The following is a 20382-nucleotide window of genomic DNA, read 5'->3' on the forward strand; positions in this document are numbered from 1 at the left end:
ATATATATATATATATATATGTATATTTTCAGAATCATATCTGAAGTCAGGATGTTCCATACGGTTGATTAACGGCAGAACGTTTGATCGTTCAACGTTTGAAACTGATCGACCTTTGGGCACAAATTAGTCTTTGTGTACATTTCTCATTTGTGTTCGAAGCTTTAATGATGACAACGATTGTGTTGAACTTGTTAGTAGTCGAGCAAATCATATAATTTTCATAAAATTATAATTAATTAATCATAAACTAAATTAATTCTTAACAGGTAAAAATATGATGTCGCAGAATCAGTGGACAGCACTGACAAAATGGTATGAAGATAAACTTCTGACCAGCACACTTCCCATCATGCCTAAAGTTTATGAGGAACATCCAAAAACTACTACTGAGGTCAGAGAGAAGAGTGATGATGAGGAGAGCAAGGACGATGGTGAGAAAAATGGAAAGAATGGTGAGGTCGAAGAGGTTGATGAGAATGACTTGGAGAAGAGATCAGGTGAGCCGGCCGGACAAGATGGTGAGGAGTCAGTAGTAGTTGATGCTCTCAAAACAGGTAACAATAAATCCCAAATTAAAAGTACTGAATACCTAAAACCAAAAGTTCAAATAAAGTACCTAGAACAAATTCACCCAAAAGATCCAACGAAGAATTATACCAATAAATCGCGAACTGAAATTCCAGTGCAAGACAAGCTAGAATTAGTTTGTACAAAACTGGACTCGGTGACCATTGCACTTGTCAAGGTTGTGAATATTCAGAGCAACACAGGTCGCTTTTTAATGGACAGTATCAAAGAGATGAGAAATAAGGTGAATGAAGTTAAAAATGATCGAAATTAAAGACTTTTAAACATCGAAGAAAGTCTGGGGAAACTGCACATGGGCTGAAAATGAGGACTATGATGAGGTGAGAAATGGGTCAGATTTAAAAAATAATGGCGGTGAGCATGACGAGGATGAGGAGTTAAATCACAAAATTCAGAATATTGTTAAAAGACATTTTGTAAATGTAGAACCATAAGTACTGAATCAAAATAGTGGAAGCATAAAAAATAGCAATGGTGATGTGATTGCTGAAACTCTTAAACTCAATCGATTAGACAAGGGGCCATCAGTTAAACGAGATTATACATTAGATGAAAATACTGGATATGAACATTTCTATGATTATTTCCGATCAGAAGTAAGATCTCACAGACTTTCACATGTTATAGATAATACTTTAAAATTCAAAGGAGATCAAAAGAATTGGACGAGCATAAATTCAAAGTGAGAGGTATATTAATTAATCATATAGATAAAGATTATGACTCTAAAGTAGTATCAATCAAGATCCGGTTGAAATTCTAAACAAAATCAAAGAAATCAAGAAATTTGAGAACAACATTTCCTCATACTCTGTAAGACTGGAAATTACAAGCATGAGATATGATAAGACTAAATTTAAAGCTGTTGAGTTTTGCGATAAATTTGAAGAAGCTATTCGTAATTACGAAAATTCACCTGATGCCACTCCTTTGTCTGAAGATGAGAAAAGAGAGGTGTTTAATAATGCCATTATTAAGTCTGTACCAACGGTACAGTTGTTACAGTCCTCAGCCAAGATAAAAAAATGAGCCACGCCTGACTTATGAACAATTGAAAACTGTTATGAGACAGGACGACGCGATCAGGAAACAGGACGAGTCTAACAGCGGTGAGGTGAGAACCGCAAACTTTGCAGCTTAAAGTGCGAGATGTTTCGAGTGTGGAGATTTCGGTCATTTTGTTCGAGAATGTCCAGGCCAAGGAAAGGGAAAACTTTGCTATAGTTGGAAAGACTATGGTCATACCGCCAAAGAGTGTACAAAATCAGGTGAGGCATACAAGTCAAAAGTAAATGCTAAAAATAACAGTTCGCGGGGAAGAGGTTTCCGTAGATCTGGGCGTGGAATTGAGTCATTGAAGAGAAGATCAAGCGGTGCGAGTGGCCCTGGGTGTGCGAAAAGGGGTAGATTTAACAAACATGTAAGCAGAGGAAATCATAAGTATACTAAATCCAAAGTCAATGCACAAACCAGTAAGGAAGATTCAAGCAAAACCTCAACAACCGATAACAAAGAAAAGGGTAAGTCAATTATCAACTATTCAGAAGAATACATAGACGTGAATGATGAATCATGTGTAGCTCAGGCAATGCATGTGGGTGAAAATATCCGGAAAAATAAGTTTATCACTAAATTTCCAGCAGATTCTGGTGCCACTGAGCACTTAACAATTTCGAAGCTAATATTCAAGTCTATTGATGAGCAAACAAAGGGTATGATTAAATGTGCTAATAAAAATGAAAATGCGGAATTGAAAACGGAGGGAGTAGGCCAGGTAGAAATCGAATTGTTAAATGGAAAGAAATTTATGATAGACGAGGTTATATTTGCTGATGCTCTTCAAGCTAACTTACTGTCATTAAGACGTTTCGCAGAAATGGGTCTTTGTATTCGTCTAGATGACAAAAGAATAGACATATTTAACCCAGTTCCTAATGAATTATTCATCTCCGGTGTGTATAGAAAACCATATTGGATTATAGATTTGGAAATAAATAAGTATAGTCAGGTCAGTAACCAATTTCAGAAGAATACAACTAGATGAGTTATAGCTAATATGGTAGGAGGTGAGAATCAGATAAGAAAATATATGACGCTTAGTGTCACAGCTAAGCTAGATGAAGTTTCGGATGCGGAAATCCCAATTGAGGGTGGCGAGCAAATTGTAGAATCATCAACCGAGGTGATAGAGAGTAAACAAACTGAAGTTGGACGAGACGACAATTTGGGTAGTATAGAGAACCCCAAATCAACTTTAGATACTCTCATACACTCAAACTTTGATTTCTCAATTTGGGACAGGAAAATAAATAAAGCAGATGAGGTGAGACTTTACGAAAGTGACGATACTTTTGATACGTTTGTGGATGATAACGATAAACTTCGTAGTAATCATAATAAAGTCTTACGGTTGTTTGANCCAATTGAGGGTGGCGAGCAAATTGTAGAATCATCAACCGAGGTGATAGAGAGTAAACAAACTGAAGTTGGACGAGACGACAATTTGGGTAGTATAGAGAACCCCAAATCAACTTTAGATACTCTCATACACTCAAACTTTGATTTCTCAATTTGGGACAGGAAAATAAATAAAGCAGATGAGGTGAGACTTTACGAAAGTGACGATACTTTTGATACGTTTGTGGATGATAACGATAAACTTCGTAGTAATCATAATAAAGTCTTACGGTTGTTTGACGTACATGAAAGTTCAGAGAAAAGTAGGACCTAAATTTAGGGCAATAGGTGTGAGAGATATTATGGTTAGTTACACTCCAACAGGATACATATTGCAGAAACCAGAAGAAGGCAAATTCTATGAAAGTAGACATGTTAGGTTCAATGAGAAAAAGGTTTACGATGATAAGTACAAGAGAAGTGAGATCAAAGATGTCCCGGAAGTTCAAGAAGTGATAAACAAAAATGATTGGTTTGTAGGTTTTGACAAGGGTTCTAGCGAAATTGATGAGATACAAATCGGAGGGAGTAGCGAAGAGAAAAAGGGATAGGCCGAGAAAAGTGACTACAAAATCAGAGATAAAACAGGTCGATGAACCCACCAGTGAAACAGCGCAAGAATCAAGCCTTACAAAATCACTAATCGACGCGTGTTTATCACAGGGTGAGGGTGAGTTAGGTCTGGACAATTTAACTGACGAGGTATGTCCCGCTCTCCTTGCTGATATCAATTCAGATGCAATCAATTTCAAAGATGCCATGCAGGGCGTAGGAAAGAATAAATGGACAGTTGCTGTAGAAGAGGAATTAAATTCGATGAGTAAAAATAATGTATGGAAAATTGTAGACAGACCTATCTGTAATCAAAATGGTCACAAAGCTAATATAATTGATTCGAGATGGATCTTTAAACGGAAGTTAGAAGCGACAGGTAAGACGCGTCATAAAGCAAGATTGGTTATTCGAGGTGTTGAAGATCGAAAAGTTTACGAACTAAGAGAAACTTATGCTCCACTATCCAGAATGCACTTGGTCAGGGCCGTATTTGCTATTATCAATAAATACAACTTATATACATGTCAATTGGACGTTAAAACGGCGTTTTTGAATGGCGAGATTGACGAGGAAATTTATATGGAAATCCCTGAAGGGACTCCACATTCTGATCTGGAAAGGGAGACTAAAGTTTGTAAGCTAGAGAAGTCCCTCTATGGACTTCGAATTAGTCCCAAACGATGGAACAAGAAATTCACTGAAGTAGCCTTTAGTGTAGGACGTGCAAACTCTGATCTAGAGCCTTGCTTATTTACTTGGAGTCATGAGGATAAATTCTTGATTTTATTGTTATATGTAGATGACATTATTATGGCGAGTAATAACAAACTTAAGCTGGATGAGGTTAAATCAGCTCTGAGTTCAGAATTTGAAATGACTATTCTAGGTGAACCAAAAGAATTTTTAAATATTTCTATTAAACAAGATCGAGAGAACAGAATTTTAAAATGGCGTCAGGAAAGATATGTTGAGAAACTACTAATTAAGTACGGGTTTGAAAATTCATATCCTCAAAGAACTCCAATGTTAAATACACAGGCATCTAATCATGAGCGCAAATTGAGAGAATCAGACATTGCCGGTGAGATTTATGTTATGACTGATGAGAGAATCAATTGTCCATACAGAGAAGTAGTAAGTAGTTTACTACATCTAATAGGTACAACTAGACCAGACATTACCTACGTGGTCAATATCTTGAGCAGACACCAGGTGAGTCCAACTGATGAGGATTGGAAAATGGTGAAGAGAGTACTGAGGTAGTTGAGAGGTACTACTGCTCTACGTCTGAGATATGCAGGTGAGACTGATGTGATTGAAGCATACTCAGATGCTAGCTTTGCTGATTGCAAAGGATCATTGACTACGTGTGGTTTTGTAATTAAACTGTTTGGTGATTCAATTATTTGGAGAACTCGTAAACAGTCTTATGTAGCCCTATCTACTTGTCAAGCAGAATATGTTGCGATGAGCGAAGCGAGTCAAGAGATATTGTCTATTTTCAATTCTCTGCAATTAATATTTCCACCCCAGTTGTCTATGACATTGTGGTGCGATAATGAGGCAGCGACGAGGAGTGTAGAAGTTAGTGGGGGAAATAAATTGAGACATATTATAGATGTCAAGGCACATCACATTAAAGAATATGTGAAACTCAATTTGATCAAAGTAAACTGGATCAGTTCCAGAAATCAATTGGCTGACGTGTTTACTAAACCTCTGGCGTTTGAACTGCACAAGCGCCAAGTCGACAAAATAATAAATTTAAATATCTAATTATTATTTTACTGTCTGTTTAGGAAAGAAGAGTACTTAAACTAGATGATGGCTTGTCATAAGGAGAACTCAGAAGCAGTCGGGAGGGAGTGTTGGAAGAGGGCTCCAGCTCCTGATCCTAATATATATAATCTATTGTATAAGACATATCAAAGTACGCTAAGAAGGGGCGACGAGATCGTGCGCATGCGCAGATCTCGTCCCAGGCCGGTTGTAACGTGTGGACTATACATTTCTGTTCGAGACGTGTTGGACACTAGACGCGAGACGAGAGACGTGCCTTATAATAAACCTTTACTAACGAATACAGTGTGTTAATTTATTGCGTCCCAATCTGCATAATCCATCAATATTTATCCAACAAATATTTATCATGGAGACTGGAAAATCATTCGTATTATCAACGGCAATAGGGCTTGAAAAATTTGTACCAATGTGCTGTTAAACAAATCAAACAATGGTCATAATAATACTACTACTTATCTTGTTACATGATACTATGGGATATGGAAAATTAAGGGAATATTTATTCAATATTCAATTAATTGTCCTGTCGGGCAACAAAATAATTATTTTTGTTTAGTAAAGGATTGTTACCTTTAAAATGTTTGACACATCCGTGAGAATAAATGATTGAGGGATAGTAATCAATTTGGATATATTATTCGATACCGGATCTGATTCAGGAGGGATATTCGAAGGATCGGCGAAAAATAAATGGATTTTACGGGAGAAGTTCGAGGGTCGAGAAATCACACCCGTGGCGTCGATCAAAACAAGTGAATTTCTTCACAATAAAAAGTCACTACTTACATCGTCAATTTAATTTAATTTAATTTAATGTAATTGCGATGGTCAAGAGTTTTTGCGCGGGTGACAGTTGTTGGGATCGAGGTTCAAAGAAATAATTGACGTGAAACAAGAGCTTCGTAGAACAAATCGAAAACAGTAGATTTGCGGAACACAATGTGCACAATGTGATTCCTACGATGGCCGGTATACAAATGAGTGTGTTTTTTTTTTGGGGGGTTTTGGAAAAAATGCCTTTGCACGATAGTGGACTTTCGTCATACCCTATGTCGGGGCTGCCGCGACTACAAACCTCACCTTGAAATTCTTCAGACTTTTGATTCCCTCGCGGCACCACAATTAAGTATTACTTCGCGAGGGAGGTTTTAGCTTTATGCTCTTCCACTTTGTTTCCAGCCAATGTACGTCCTCTTGTCTCACTAAGGATCAATAGATTCTTCCAATAGATTCATCGTCTATTCTGCAGCTTTACGCCTGCGTTCCTCACGTCTGAGCTCCTTCAAGGCTTCTGTTGGGAAGCTGCCCATTGCGTCCCAGGCTGCCTTCGATGAGAGCATAGCTTCCACCGAAGTCTCAAGCCGGACCGTTCCTGTTGAATCGGGGGCAAGTGAAAAACACGTGTTCAGCGCCTTCGTTCACTTCTGTGCAGGCCGGACACTCCGGGGAATCCTCATTATATTTATGAAGATAGTCCCGGAAGCACCCATGTCCTGAAAGCATCTAGGTCAGGTAATAGTTTACTTGTCCGTGGTTCTGTTTCAACCAGACGTTCACCTGTGGAATAAGACGATGGGTCCATCTTCCCTTTGTCGATGCATCCTACAACAGCTGCCATCGGTGTATGCTGCTGCCTCTCTCCTCTGTCTTCAGATCTTCTGGGCTCAATGCGAGTTGTCCTTTCAGTCGGTGAAGACACCTTCGCTCTTTAGCTAGAACCTCAATGGGCAGCATGCCGGCGATGACACACACTGCATCCTCGGACACTGTGCGGTACGCACTGGCAACCCGCCGGGCACTCCGTCTATGGAATGAAGCTGATTTCCGGTGTGATTCTTGCAGCTTTAGTGCATCCCTCCCAAATGGCAATAGCATAAGTGATCACCGACGTGATCACTGATGATAGTAGCGCTCTCCTTTTCTGTTTTGGACCTCCCGTATTCCGCATGAGCCGAGATAGGATGGTCCTAACTCCCGACACCTAAGTACTTACGTGGGCGGCTTGCTGCTTGAAGCTAAGGCGGGCGTCGATCATCACTCCCAGATACTGGATAAACGGTTGAGATGTGAGCTCATAGTTACCGACTGGCAGCGTGATCGTCTCCAGTTTTTTCCGACTCGTAATGAGTACCGCTTCAGTTTTATGCTCCGCCAGTTTCAAGCCAACTAGGTCCATCCACCGACGTATCCTGCCAAAAATCGTATCGAATATGGAGTTGATTTCCTCTAACAGCTTTGCGACAATCACCACGGCCACGTCATCCGCAAAAGCCACAAGTCTCGCCTCAGTTGACAATGTTACCTTCACCGGTCCATCCATACATGATGTTCCATAAAAAAGGACCCAGCACCGAGCCTTGAGGCACCCCTCCAGTGACTTGATACTCTTTGGGGCCCGTTTCTGTATCGTACTTAAGAATTCTGTCGGTGAAGTAGCTAGCTATCATTCTTTGCAGGTATCCCGGTACGTTCATCTTTTCAAGAGCCTCCATGATATAGTGCCATTTGGCAGAATTAAACGCCTCCTTGATGTCCAGCGCTGCCACTAAACAGAATGGTTACTTTTTCGTTACTTCTCTCCAGCTGGTCCCCGAGATCGCCTCCTGGCGGTGCTGACGACGAGGTCAATAGCATCGCGTGTCGACTATCCTTTCCGAAAGCCGTATTAGTTGTCGACTAGCAGCAGTTCAACTGCTTCCTCTATCCTCCTGTGGATGATCCGCTTGAGTATCTTCCTAGCGGTATCTAGCATGCAGAGCGGATGATAGGAAGATGGTTCGTCCGGTGGCTACTTCCCTTTGGGGAGGAGAACTAGTCTCTGTTGCTTCCACTTAGAGGGAAAGGTACCTTTTTTTAGGCATACGTTATATACTTCCATGAAAAGCCCTAGTCTTGAACTAACCGCTGCTTTCAGCGCGATGTTAAGGGTTCCATCAAGGCAAGGAGCCTTGGTGTTCCCCACTCTGCCGCACGCTTCCCTTATCTGTTCCTCCGTAATCAGTGGGATCGCTGCTATCTTGCATCGCTCTGTGGGGTGGAAAATTTCCGGTTGTTGGGAGAATAGCACCGTCACGATCTTCTCCAGCAGTTCCGGGCATGTCGGGGATGGCATAGGTTGACTTCTCAGCTTGTGTGTGTGTTTTTTTTTAACGTCTGTTTAGAGAATGCATTTACGCATCCCCACTTGAGGGAGGGAATCAAAATTTCCTCCTACAATTGGGGTATGTGGGGCTCGAGTCACAAGGACTAATACCCACTGAACTCCGTTCAGACGAATTCACTAACCTTTAAATCCCTCGCGGCACTACTGTTAAGTATTACTTCGCGAGGGAGGTCTCAGCTCTTTGCTCTTCCACATTGTTCGCACCCAGAGTACATCCTCCCACCTACCTAGGATGTTGAGTGTGGGTAGAACGTTCCGAAAAATTTTCACCTATGGTGTGGCCTTTCGCTGGTGCTACTCAATTCTTAGCTCCTTCATGACTGCTGCCGCAAAGTCTCTCGTTGCGTCCCAGGCCGCCTGCGATGACAGCATTGCTTCCACCAGATTTTCGGGTGACACCTTCCTTCCAAGGTTAGACTCCCAAGTATCCTGCATGTCACTGAAGCGGCGGCATGTGAAAAATACATGCTCCACGTTCTCGTCCACTCCTGTACAGGTGTGGCACTTTGGGGATTGTCATGTGTGAATTTATGAAGATAATCTCGAAAGCACCCGTATCCTGAAAGCATTTGACACAGATAGTAATTGACTTCTCCATGAGTTGGACTCACCCAGGCAGCCACATGTGGAATCAGACGATGGTTGTATATTCCCTTTGTCGAGTCGGCCCATTTCTGCAGCCATCGGCTCAAGCTGTTTCGCCTCTCCTCCGTCGCCAGTACTTCGTGGCTCAGCGTTTCCGATTTCTTCCGCTGGTACAGAGATGTTCGCTCCTCAGGTAGTACCTCTATGGGTAGCATCCCTGCAATAACACACACTGCATCCTCAGACACCGTCCGATATGCATTTGCAACTCTAAGGGCACAGTCGGTAGACTGATGCAATCTTACGCCGCGTTTCTTGTAACTGGAGTACGTCAGCCCAGCTGGGAATGCCATACGTGAGGACCGCCGTAACCACTGAAGACAGCAGCGCTCGTCTTCTTTGCTTGGGGCCACCGATGTTGGGTATGAGGCGTGATAAAACGGATCTGACTCCAGCCGCCTTCGCACTCACGTGTTCCGCTTTCTGCTTTAAGTTGAGCCGGGCATCGATCGTCACCCCCAGGTATCGGATGAACGACTGGGAAGTAATCCCACAAGATGAAACCTGCAGCATGATAGTCTCGGTTTTCTTCCTACTAGTGATCAGCAAATGTCGTGTCGAAGTCGCAATTGATCTCCTCCAGGTATTTACCCACAATGACTATGGCCACATCAACTGCGAATGCCACGAGTTTAGTCCCCCGCGGCAGTCCCAGCTTTATCAGCCCGTCATACATGAAGTTCCACAGTAACGGACCCAGTACTGCGCCCTGAGACACCCCTCCAGCTACTCTATAGTGTTCAGGACCACACTCCGTGGCGTGCTTGAGGGCCCTTCCAGTTAAATAACTGTCGACCATTCTCCGTAAGTATCCTGGTACATCGAATTTTGCAAGAGCCTTCATAATACAGTCCCATCTGGCTGAGTTGAAGGCGTTCTTGATATCCAATGTCGCTACCAAACAGTACTTCTTTGTGTCATTTCACCATCTTTTCACGAAATCGCACCCCTGTTGGTGTCGATGACAAGATTGATAGCATCTAGCGTAGATCGACCTTTCCGAAAACCATATTGATTATCGGCTGACAACGGTTCGACTGCTACTTCTATTCTCTGGTGAACGATACGCTCGAGAATCTTGCCAGCAGTATCCAGCATGCAGAGGGGACGGTATGATGAAGGTTCCACATGGTAGGGAAGATGCCTTCTCCTAAGCACTCGTTGTACATGTCCAAAAACTGCTCAGGCATCGCATGAATGGCTGATTTCAGCGCGACGTTGGGGATTCCGTCCAGACCAGGAACCTTGGTGTTCCGCACTCTCTGGCAGGCTTCCATCAATTCTTCTCGGGTGATTTCTGTGACCACTAATTCCTTCCATCGTTCGGCTGTATATTGTAGTTCCGGTTGTTGCGGGAACAGCACCTTCACAATCTCTTTAAGGAGTACAGTAATACTTTTGAGTCGTGTCATCACCACTTTGTAGGGTCACCGCCACAGGTCGCTCTCCACATCCGTAACAAGCTCGCTCCAGGATTGCTTCTTGCTGCGTTTGATGGCTTCAGTGAGCTTCTGGCGTGCCCTCTTATACCTCAGATCTAGCACTTCACAGTTTGGTGCCTTACGGCCCTGCTGAGACGATCTCCTGGCTGCATTGCACTTCTTCCGCAGAGTGGCGATGGCACCATTCTATCAGTATACCGGTGGATGCAGGTTTGTTGTCCGATTCCTGGTCAAGGTGGCATCGCAAGCTTCGGTGACCCTTCTCATGAGACTGCACGCCTTTTCAGTGGCTTTGCAACTACTTACAGGGCGGTCATCTAAGGCTATTGAATAAGCGCTAGAATCAAAGGTGCTCATTCTCCAAGCAATACAATTGGTCTTTTTGGGCTTTGGGCCGATTCTCCGGTCAGTACGTGTTTCCCAATATATCGCACGGTTGTCGCTTGCTGTGTAGGTGTCAGTTACTCTCCATGAGCATTTTCCCTTTGTAAGGCTGCTGCTCACGAAGGTGAGATCCACAATTGAGCTCGCTTCTCTTTTCATGTAAGTAGGCTCGTGGCCGGTATTCAGCAAGACCACGTCCAGCAACGATATGGTTTCCAGTACAGCTTGTCCCCTGGGCTTTGGTTCCCAACTTCCTCATTCCACTCCCCAAGCATTGAAGTCCCCGGCTATTGCCACGGGAAAGTGCTGCTTCGCATCCTCAGTCAGTGCGTCCAGGAAGTCTGTGAATTCATCGATGGAGAGGCTCGGTGGGGCGTAACAGCTATAAAAATGAATTCCATCAACTTTCGCCGTTACAAAGCGACTGTGAATGTTATTTCTGATAGTGCTCTGAAATGACCGATTGCCGCAAGACCAGATTACACCCCCCTTGCTGACATCAGTAATCCAGGGTTGAGTGCCCAGCTGAAGATATGGCTCTGATGTTATGACAAGGTCAGGCTTCATTTCTCGCGTCGTCTGCATTAGTAGGTCGTGCGCGGCCTCACAGTGCTTGAGATTTATTTGGAGAACCTTCATCTTCGTTTGTTGAAGACCTTCCGGAGTGCTTCCTTAAACAGTGGGCATCACTGCTACCAGCAATATGGTCACAATTCTCCGTATTCCCTTCCTCGGTGCACAGGGCACATTGGGGCTTCTGATTGCACTTGAGGCAGAGCTTGGACCGGTCAGCTTCGCTGGTGCATTTAGTGGCAAGATGTCCGTAGTGTCAGCACTTGAAATACTTGAACCGTCTCTCCACTCTCCTGATCCGGCAATTGTCTCAGCCTATCTTGATCTTACCATGTTCTCCCAGGATCTTGTACGCAGCAGGTGCTGCAAGCTTCACTGAAGCCGTCTGGGTTCCTTCGTATGCTTTGCGTAGTGACTTGATGGCCCTAGAAGCTATTTCCTGCTCCTCCCCAGCGTACTCTTGTAGAGCTCTGAGAAATTCTTCCTGCGTCATAGTCTCATCGAGGTCCATCATCTCAAGATCTTCTTGTGGCCCCTTACTGAGTACCTGAGCTTCATCTCCAAGAAGACCGGCGATGGCTGTACGCAGCTGGGGGGCTCCGTTGGTCGTCTTCTTGCTCAAGATGATCAACATATCCCCGGTCGTTGTCCGGCGGATCTTATCGACACAATCTCGAGCTTGCTCGGAAGGAACATCCTTCTTTACTCGGCGTATGATCTCCGAGTATTTCTCCTTGTCCTTGGGTCGGACAATCAGGGTATCAGGTCTTGGCGCTGGTTTCCAATGGTTCTTCGCCTGCTTCTTAGGCTCTTTCCTCTCAGAGGGTGGCTCCCGAAGCTGCTTCTCATCTTGTTTTTTCCGTACTTTCTTAGCCTCGATCAGCTTCCAATTTGAACCATTAGTAGGTAGCTTTCCCTGCGGGGCTGCCGTGCTGGTCAGATCCTGTTGCTTCAGCTTCTTCAATTTGTGAGCTTCTGCCGCAGGTGAGCCCTTCGAGCGGTTTCTCCGTACTGCTTTGCGGATATCTCGGGTCGAGTGCAAGATATTCGGATCCTCTACTTCCGAGTCCTTTTCCGTCGTTTCGGACTCCGTCCGTAAACGCAACGTAGGTGTACTGGCGGCGTCTCCACGGGTTTAATAAAGCAGGATCGCGCGTGCTTCTTCCAAACTCTTGGGGCGTTTGAATGCGCTGCCGATATTTGCCACCTTGGATTTGTTCTCCTTGTGGACATTTATCCTGGGTTGGACATATTCATGACGGTCTGCGATGAGTTTTTCAAGTCATGCCCATGCATGACGACATTCTGTCTCCTGTTGAGTCTGCGACTCGTCCCTCCTTGTAGCATCTGAGGCCAAGGAGTCCACCTTTGAAGTAGATTGTGATGATTGGCTCTTCCCGCAATTCATGGAGCCGGCATCAGCCACCGAGGCTTTCGGCGGTGTGTGAGTTTGTGTGTATGTGTGTGTTTTATAGAGGTGTAGGAAAATCTTCAAAAGAGTCTGGTAAAGTGAGAGTAAAAACCAGATCTGGGATTCTTACTCAGTAAAAACCCTTTTCCGTCTTTTCATCTATCCCCAGTTCCCCAAGGGATTGCCGACAGGTATTACTTCTTGTGGGAGATATTCTCGCTACGGCTCTTCCTCTTTTTAATGCTGTGCCGTACGTCCTCCTTCCTCACTTGGATGCTGGGATGAGTAGGAGATTCCGATAGGTTCTTCTCCTATGCAGCATTTTTCCGATGGCGCTCTTCCTCGCGAAGCTCCTTCATGACATTCGTCGTGAAGTCGCTCGCTGCGCCCCAGGCTTCCCATGATGACAGTATTTCCTCCATCAAGTTCTCCGGCTGAATCGTTCCTCTAAGGGCAGACTCCCACTCGGAGCGGAGAATCTTCTTCAGCACCTGTACATGACAAGCAACTCGGGGAATCCTCATGTTTGTATTTGTGAAAATACGCCCGGAAGCAGCCGTGTCCTGAAAGCATCTGTGTCAAGTAGACGTTGACTTCGCTACGTTCACGGTTTAGCCAAACACCTACCTGGGGGATCAAGCGATGGGTCCATCTCCCTTTCAGCAATACGTCCCAATGTGACTGCCATTGCTGCAATCTCTTACATCTCTCTTCGGCCCTGAGCTCAGTTGGGCTCAGTTGAAGCGTTCCTTTCTGCCGGTACAAAGATCTTCATTCCTCTGCCAATATGTGGACTGGCATCATTCTGGCAACGACACACACTGCATCATCAAACACAGTACGGTATGCAGTTGCTACTCACAGGGCATCCAGACGATACACTGGGGCCACATTTCACCTTGCTTCCTGCGACCGCAGCGCATCAGCCCAGATGACAATACCGTATGTGAGCACCGACGTGACCACCGATGACAGCAGAGCTCGTTTTCTCTGCTTAGGCCCTCCTCTGTTGGGAATGAGGCGTAACAGGACGGCTCGTACTCCATAAGCTTAAGCGCTCACATGCTCTGCCTGCTGCTTGAAATTCAGTCGGACATAGATCATCACTCCCAGACACCAAATAAATGGCTGTGACATGAGCTCGTAGTCACCGAGTTGTAGCGTGATTGTCTCCAATTTCTTCCAACTTGTAATGAGCACCGCTTCCGTTTTATGCTCCGCGAGTTGCAAACCAACTAAGTCCACCCACTGACGTATCCTTGTGAATGTCGTGTCGAAGATGGAGCATATTTCATCCAGATACTCCGCCACAATCACCACAGCCACGTCATCCGCAAGTGCCACGAGTTTCGCCTCCGTTGGCAATGCTACTTTCAGCAATCTATCATACATTATGTACCACAAGAGAGGGCCCAGCACCGAGTCCTGAGGTACCCCTCCGGTGACTTGGTACTCTTTAGAACTGCTCTGTTTTGTACTTGAGAACTCTGTCGCTCAGCACCATCCTTCGTTGATATGCTAGAACAATCATCCTCTCGAGAACCTCCATGATGCAGTCCCACTTGACTGAGTTGAAGGCATTCTTAATGTCCAGCATCGCCACTCGACAGCACTTCTTCCTACCTTCTCGCCAACTTTTCCCAGAGATCGTCTCCCTGGCGGTGCTGACGACGAGGTCAATGGCATCGAGGATAGAGCGACCTCTCCGAAAGCCGTATTGGTTATCGGCAACCAGTGGCTCTACTACTGCTTCTATCCTTCTGTGGATGATATGTTTGAAGATTTTCCCAGCTGTATCTAGTATACAGAGTGGGCGATATGATTATGGTTGGTCCGGTGGCTTCTTTCCCTTGGGGAGGAGCACTATTCTCTGGTGCTTCCACTTGGCGGGGAAGGTGCCTTTCTCGAGGCATGCATTGTATACGTCCAGGAACAATCCGGGTAATGCATTGATCGCTGTTTTTAGCGAAATGTTGGGGATTTCATCAAGGCCAGGAGCCTTGGAGTTCCCCACTCTGCCGCAAGCTTCCTTCAGTTCTTCCTCTATAATTGGTGGGATCGATGTTTCCGCACATTGCTTTGTGGGCTGGCGGTGTTGCGGTTTTTGAGAGAACAACACCGTCACAATCTTCTCCAGGAGCTCGCGGCATATCGGCGATGGCATGGGCCGGCTTCTCAGCCGCGTCATGACCGCCTTGTATGGCCTGCCCCATGGATCTCCCCCGACTTCGTCAAAGAGTCTATTCCAGCGTTACATCTTACTGTCCTTGATCGCTTTGTTGAGCTCTCGATGTGAATTCTTATATTTCATCTCCAGTTTTCCGGAGTTTGGTTTTTTCCGACTCCGCTGCGACGATCTTCTAGCCTTGACGCACTTCTCTCGAAGAGAGGCGATCTCGTCGTTCCACCCGTGCAACGGTGGCAGACGGCTTCCACTGCGTTTACGAGGTATGGAGACATCACAGGCCACGGTAACTCTTCTCATTAGATACTCGGCTTTCTCCGCAGCACTACTGCCACTTATCGGGTGATCATCTAGAATGAGCTAGGATCGAAGGTGCTCACCTTCCAGCCAATTTCGTTGGTCTTCTTGTAGGTCAAACCCATGTTTTAGGTTCCAATTAGGTACCTGAGGACTGTCTTGGCGACTCCCCAGTGCTGTTGGGTATAACAGTGTGTTTGATGAGACGCCTGGATCGGGGAATTAATTGTGCGGATGGATGAGTTGGAGTCGGATTACGGGGAGTGGGATGAGTAGAACCAAGAAATGAGCGGAACACGTGCATGTGGTCACAAATTCACTGTATTTGTCAAAGTAAATGTTCACAATAAATAAGTCACTAGAGATTGAGTCACTGAGCAACCGTAATAATGAGCGGACCGATAATAATGAGCCGACTAATTCCTTGAATTGATAATAATTGAGCTGACACAATGAGTGAACCCGAGTCACTAGACAAGAGCAGTATAAGAAAAGAAGTGTCTCTAACTCGATCCCGGAAACGAATGAGAGAGGGACACGGGCTTACAGGTGCCACGTGCCCTAATTCCATGGTCACATGACCTAATTTAATATAGATCATATGGTAATTTAGAGCGGTCCAGGAAGTGGCGCCTCAGGTGCTGGAATTAATAACCCCCAGTCATCTGAGGTGAGCGCGTCAGGTGTGCGTGAGTGGGGAGAGAATGGATGAGCCTTGCGTGCGTTAGTGTGAGGGACCTGTCAGCTGACAGGATTTCCAACATTCTCCCCGGCCGTCGGCAACTGTAAAGTTGTTGACGCAACCATAATGAGTAGAGCCATGGTGAGCTGAAACAAAAAACAAAATTCAAAACGCTCTTTGGTGAGCTGTCGGAGCTTGTCACCCATAAGTGAGTCCGTGAGACCGTCCGGAAGGTGCGCTGGCTAGGCATGGCAGCATCCTAGACGTCGGGGGTCGTAAATCCCTTCTGCGTTGGCTGCTGTCATTCTCACGTTGAACCCCGTCGGTTGGTCAGGGTCGTAAATCCGTCGAAGTTGACGAAGTCCAACGGTGAGAAGCCGGTGAGCTGTCCTGGTTCTATTCCCCTGAAGGTGAGATGGGCAAGAGGACGAGCTTGGCGATTGGCCTTGTCAGCGTCGTCTGAGCAGTCCTGATGGTGACTACCCTGGTGAGTCCGTCCGATCCTGGGTGCAGAGCGGTCACTCGGGCGAGAGGCCACTTCGCTGGCGGGAATCTCTCGTCCGTGAGTAGAACCAGTGAGCCGATCCGTATCTGATGAGTCGGATGGTGCCACTTGGATATCGCTTGAAGACGTTGGAGATATCCCGTGGACCACCTCTTCCAGAATCCTTGAAGCTTCTGCTGAATGAGCTGCCATCTAGAGAGCCTTGAGACGTTGAGTTGCTCTAAAGATGGCTCTGGAAGAGTCGTGGGAGCCTGACCGATGAGAAAATGCCCTGGTGTCAAGGCTGAACAGTCATCAGGATCATCCGTGAGCGGTTCCAGTGGTCGTGAGTTGAGCACTGCCTCGATTTGAGCGAGCAAAGTGGTGAGTTCCTCAAAAGTGAGCAGATCCTCTCCGATCGTCCGGGTGAGATGGAACTTCACCGACTTCACCGCCGCTTCCCATTTCCCTCCAAAGTGCGGAGCACCTGGAGGATTGAAGGACCACTGAGTCCCATCATTGATGAGGAGCTGTGCGAGCTGTCTTGATTGAGCTGATCCTGACGAGAAGAGCTTCTTTAGTTCCTTGTCAGCGCCAAGGAAATTGGTCCCACAGTCACTGAACAAGGAATGAGCGATCCCACGCCGACTTGAAAAGCGTCTATACGCCGCGATGAACCCCTCGGCTGAGTAGTCTGACACGACCTCGAGATGGACCGCTGAGGTGGTCATGCAGACAAAGATAGCCAACCAGCCTTTGTACGACTTGTGTCCCCGCCCTTTCCAGGACCGTAGAGACACTGGGCCGGCATAGTCGATCCCAGTGTTGAGAAAGGCTCGAGCGGGAGTGAGTCTGGCTGGTGGCAACTGGCCCATGAGCTGTTGAGCGCGTACTCCACGTTGGCGAGTGCAGTTAACGCACTTGAGGATGAAGGAGCGTACTGGTGCTCGACCTCCGAGTATCCAGTAGCTACTTCTGAGCTGCCTGAGGGTGAGCTGTGTGCCTCCGTGGAGTGTCCTTAGATGAGCCTGTCCGATGAGTAGCTGAGCCAGTTGAGATTCCTTCGGAATAATCACTTGGTTCCGGCTCTCCGGGCCTATGTGAGCAAACTTGAGCCGTCCTCCTATCCTCAATACCCCTTGGCGATCGATGAAGGGTGTGAGCTTGGTGAGGGGGTGGGATTTGCTGAACCTTTCCCCTCGTGAGATCGCTCTGAGTTGATCCTTGAAGTGAGCTGCCTGCGTGAGTTTGATCCAGAGGATGCGAGCCTCTTCAAGATCACCAAGAGTGAGCGGGTATCGAAGAGAAGAGTTGGGGGTTTTCCTGAGCCGAGCTATGAATCGTCGACAGATTGCTGTGACCCTGAGCAGTCGGTTGAACGATGAGAATCTGTCGACGAGATTCCAGAGCGCGATTGGATGAGCTTTTACATGTAGGAGAACTCCTGGCTTTTCCTCGAGGTCTGCGCTGAGGTCTTTTTCCAGAGCGTGAGTTGGCCATGATGAGCAGTCTTGATGAAGCCATGGTGGCCCTTTCCACCAGAGCTTATGAGATACCAGTTGGTGCGCTGATAGACCTCGAGATGCACAGTCTGCAGGATTCTCCTTGCCCGGTACCAATCTCCAATGAGCCTGCTGAGTGAGCTCCTGGATGAGTGCCACCCGATTTTTCACGAACTCCTTCCATCTTGAGGAGTGTGAGCTGATCCACGTGAGCGTGACCGATGAGTCGGTCCAGAGATAGGTGGTGGCGTTCGTGAGATTGAGTTGGTCCTTGACGTACTTAGTCAGTTTGGCCAGGAGGAGAGCCGCAGTGAGTTCTAGTCGTGGGATTGTCAGCCGTTTGAGCGGTGCGACCTTCGTTTTTGAGCAAACCAATGTGAGTTGTGATTTTCCCTTGTTGAGAACCTTGAGATAGATCACGGCTGACATCGCCACTTGTGATGCGTCGGAAAAACCGTGTACTTCGACGACGGAATCCGTGAGCAGTCCAAGCCACCGAGGTATGGTGATCTCTGATAACTGTGTGAGCTCCTCCCTGAATTGGCTCCATCGTTGAGCAGTTGTCTGGGAAACTGGTTCGTCCCATCCCAGTTTCTCGATCCATAGAGCCTGGAGCAATATCTTCGCTCGTATGACCACTGGCGCTAGGAAACCCAGTGGATCGAAGAGTTGAGCCGTTTCCGATAAAATGATTCTCTTCGTTATTGAGCTGGTCTCAGGCTGAGTGACGGAGAACTTGAAGTTGTCCGTTCCAGGATGCCAAGAAACCCTTAGAATCTTGGTGAGCGAGTCCTCTATGAATCGTTGTTCTTGAGAGGTGCTGTCAGGTTGAAGAGATGTGAGTAGAGCTGGGCTATTTGAGTGCCATTTGGCTAGCGGAAAGCCTCCTGACCGACAGAGCTGTGTCACCTGATGAGCGGTCCTGAGTAGCTCTTCATCTGAGTCAGCACCCCCGCAGATATCGTCAACATATCGTCCTTTCATGAGCGGTTCCACAGCGAGAGGATAGTTCGATCCTTCATCCTCAACGAGCTGATGAAGAACACGCATTGAGAGGAACGGAGCTGACCTAGTGCCATATGTGACCGTGGTGAGTTGATAGGTGGCGATATCTCCGTTTGAGTCGGTCCAGAGTATTTGTTGGAGTGGCCAATCTTCCGGATGTACCCGAATTTGACGAAACATCTTGGTTATGTCCGTCATGAAAATGAGCCGTTTCCGCCGAGAAAAGAGAAGTACATCCGAGATATCCTTCTGCAACTTCTCACCCGTGTGCATAATCTCGTTCAACGATTGTCCTGAGCTGGTCTTGTTGGAGCCGTTGAAAACAACTCTGAGCTTCGTTGTCTCACTGCTCGCCCTGAGAACTCCGTGATGAGGGAAGAAATATTCCGGAGGAGCGTCAGCCCGAGAAGAACACGGACGGCCCGAAACCCTCAACCCTCCTGAAGCCGAGGCCTCATGTGCTAAGGTCATTTCGGTGCCCGTGCCCCCCCCCCCATTGAGCTGGCGCTGATGAGCTGATCTAGCGAGCTGTCCGGAGACTCGACGCATGTGGCCGAGCTCTTCATATTCCCTGAGGAAGTCCGTGTAGAGCTGACGATAAACCTCATCACGTGAGAGTTTCCTGAGCAGACGATGGAGGCAAGCGAGTGCAGACGATCGTGAATCTCCTAGCGAGGAAACTGGAGATTTGAGCGGTATCCGAACAATGTAGCGGCCAGATGCATCTCGTGAGTGGGTCCGTTGAAAGTGTTCTTCACACTGCGCTTCCTCCTCGTTGAGCTGAACCTCTGGTGTCCCAGGGATCTCTTCCTGGATCCAGAATTTGGTGAGCAGTTCGTTGAGATCCTCGTTGGTGACCGTTAGATGAGAAGTTGCTACTTGAGTAGTATCAGGACCTTCCGTTGGTCCGAATACGATCCATCCAAGTCGCGTGAGCTGAGCCGATGGTGAGTTTGGTCCGTTGGTGATGACTTGTGGTAAGATGAGTTGTCCATAGACATCAGCGCCAAGAAGGATGTCAATTGGTGCTGGTGTGAGAAAATCGGGATCAGCGAGCTGGAGTCCTTCCAGATGATCCCATGTGAGCTGACTTGGTGAGAATGTCGGTAATGAGGTTGTGAGCGGACTGAGAGCATAGGCAGAAACTCTGAGCTGAAAGTGAGAGCAAGTGGACTGTATTGTGAGCCGAACCTTGCCTAATGC

The 20382-nt window shown here is 46.5% G+C and overlaps 1 protein-coding gene across 1 annotated transcript in view; it reads left to right on the plus strand.

Annotated features, from left to right (window-relative positions):
• Window positions 1-20382, plus strand: part of LOC107037460 (WD repeat, SAM and U-box domain-containing protein 1) — a 500298-nt gene that overhangs the window by 251705 nt on the left and 228211 nt on the right. The gene's annotated exons all lie outside the window — the stretch shown is intronic.

Source organism: Diachasma alloeum, unplaced genomic scaffold (genome assembly GCF_001412515.2).
Source record: "Diachasma alloeum isolate Michigan unplaced genomic scaffold, Dall2.0 Dall_scaffold_00242, whole genome shotgun sequence".
NCBI classification, from domain to species: Eukaryota; Metazoa; Arthropoda; class Insecta; order Hymenoptera; family Braconidae; genus Diachasma; species Diachasma alloeum.